The sequence below is a fragment of the Dendroctonus ponderosae genome, unplaced genomic scaffold (genome assembly GCF_020466585.1).
Source record: "Dendroctonus ponderosae isolate FM_Combo_2020 unplaced genomic scaffold, Dpon_F_20191213v2 Dpon_F_20191213_8, whole genome shotgun sequence".
Taxonomy (NCBI): domain Eukaryota; kingdom Metazoa; phylum Arthropoda; class Insecta; order Coleoptera; family Curculionidae; genus Dendroctonus; species Dendroctonus ponderosae.
This window is the reverse complement of record NW_026019016.1, coordinates 5,719,286-5,721,443: the sequence shown is the minus strand read 5'-3', so window position 1 is coordinate 5,721,443 and position 2,158 is coordinate 5,719,286. Positions and strand designations below refer to the sequence as shown.

Here is a 2,158-nt window from a genome sequence, read left to right as displayed (position 1 = left end):
TTGTTTTAAATAAATGCGCGCGCGGTGAAGCCACTCGAAACAAATACGTCAAAAGAAATCGACTTAATATTAGCGTGTTTCCTATGGAGCGACTCGGAAATGAAATTTTAATATTTGCTGTTGCACCCCGTTACAAGGGCGGGTTTCGTGAACTTTGGCACCGGCGACTTTCGAAAGTAAATCCAATTTTTCGCTTTGAGCAACTTCGTCTTGGAAAGGGTCCAGTGGTGACTCGCTTCATGCTGTCGAGCAAGGCATTGCTGGGTCATCTGGAAAAAGCGCCGCCACTGAAAGCCCACCATAGAAAAAATAAAATAAATAATAATTTATCTTATTTTACTTACTCTATGGAGCCCACATTCGGCTTCATTGTTCAAGTTTTGCCACTTTGATATCTACCACTAGCAAGCAAGCGCTGGGAGGGTTTTGCAAATGCCTAAGTGCCGATTCAAGTGCTTGTTTAATTTGCTGGGTGCCCCAGCATGAATGATTGAAACGAAGCACAAGTGCACAAAAAAAAGAAAATTTTGGATGCTCTGGTTGTTTTTTTCGGAATTATCAAGCTTTGCGCTCATTGAAAAACGCGCTAGATCGGTTAGAAATCAAAGTTGCTAATGCTAAATGACATCAGACATATGAAACGCTGTGCAATTTTCCACTGATTGAAACCCTGTAAATGTGCTGCAAAGTCCACTTAGTAAAAAGTGTTTACCTTGAACATCTCTAGTCGACAACGATGGTCGACAACGAACTGTCCTCCATGGTGAGTGTTTGCGTTTCGGCGTTCTTCTTTGCCTGTTCGCGCATCTTCACGTCGCCCTTATTCTTCATGGTCATGTTTGCGTAGTTGATGCACGTGGACTCCAAGTGCTTGTTGAGGTACGACTTGAGGGCGAACGTTTTGAAGCAATTTGGGCACTCAAAGCGCTTCTCGTTCGAGTGGGTTTGCATGTGCGCCCGCAAATTTGACCTGGAATCGAATCACCTTTTTTTCATATACAGGGTGTTCCTGAAATGACTGCTCAACGCTTAACCACAAATTCCTTAACCTTATAGTTCCGAATAATTGCTAAACTGCTGTATCGATTTTCGCTAAACTTGGAATATAAAGTTGCTACATAAATTGATGTGTTTTAACGCAAGTGTGAAGAAATTATTTAGTTATGTGCCACTAGCTGATGTTCGTTGGAAACTTTTTTGCCTCTTGTTAAATTTTCGCAAAATCTACAGTTTCTGTGCAAATAATTATTTAGGATACCTTGCAGATCATCATTCTTGTGAAACAAATTCAATAATTCATTTGGACGAGTCAATTATGAAGGGATTTTGACCATTTTGACACCAGAATGTATCCAAATAATGGGACTATCTGGTTCTGAAACCTTCTGGACAATTTTGAGGTATCTCAATTGAAGGTCAAAGTGCAAATTTTGTCATTCTGCCATAAGAGTCCATGTAAACGAAATTGACGGTCGAAAAATCGGTCTAGGCAGCGACTTGAAAATGTTTTTCAGTCTATTGTTTTGAAGACACAAAGACACTCTGTCAAAGAGTTTGACATTATTGGGCGTTTTTGACATTCAAAAAACAAAATGAAAATTTCGCTCCCATAAGGGCCCATGTAAAGCCAAACATTGAATGTTTATAGGTAACTAACAAAAACCGCTATTGGCATGTGGTTTGTTACAGTATCGATCTACTATCGATAGATTGGTTTGACGCTCTAAAAGTTTGAATTTTGCCGAAATTGTGGGTCTTCACTCTTGGTGGGACGTCACGACGCCATCGGTCATATACTTGAGGAGGATTTTGTGTTCAGAAAATTAATAATTTTCAAGTGTCATGCATTGCTTTGGATCACTAAAGACCTTGCACGTCAAAATTTGACCTAAATTTTACATCACAAAATTGGGGAAAATTTAGAATTGTTTTTCTCAAAATCTTGCATGATTTTAGAAAATCGTCAATTGCTTGCTTATTGTCGATTATCGCGTAAAAGCGAACACCAACTTCTTTATGGAGTTTAAGACGGCCTATCCACTAGACTGATTAGATTCAGTTCGGCTTTTTTGGTTATCGAGATATTTGCAGTTTTTTGAAAACCATATTTTCCCGATTTTCTCTAAAACTGTGAACGCTGGACTGTCGCGCAAAATAC

At 39.3% G+C, this 2,158-nt stretch overlaps 1 long non-coding RNA gene across 1 annotated transcript; it reads right to left on the bottom strand.

The window, feature by feature from the left end:
* Positions 1-88: 88 nt before the first annotated feature.
* On the bottom strand, positions 89-996 carry LOC125505432. Its single transcript, XR_007282163.1, has 2 exons — positions 713-996; positions 89-287 (listed from the first exon to the last, which is right to left on the bottom strand). It is a non-coding gene; the product is annotated as an uncharacterized LOC125505432 (long non-coding RNA).
* Positions 997-2,158: the final 1,162 nt, after the last annotated feature.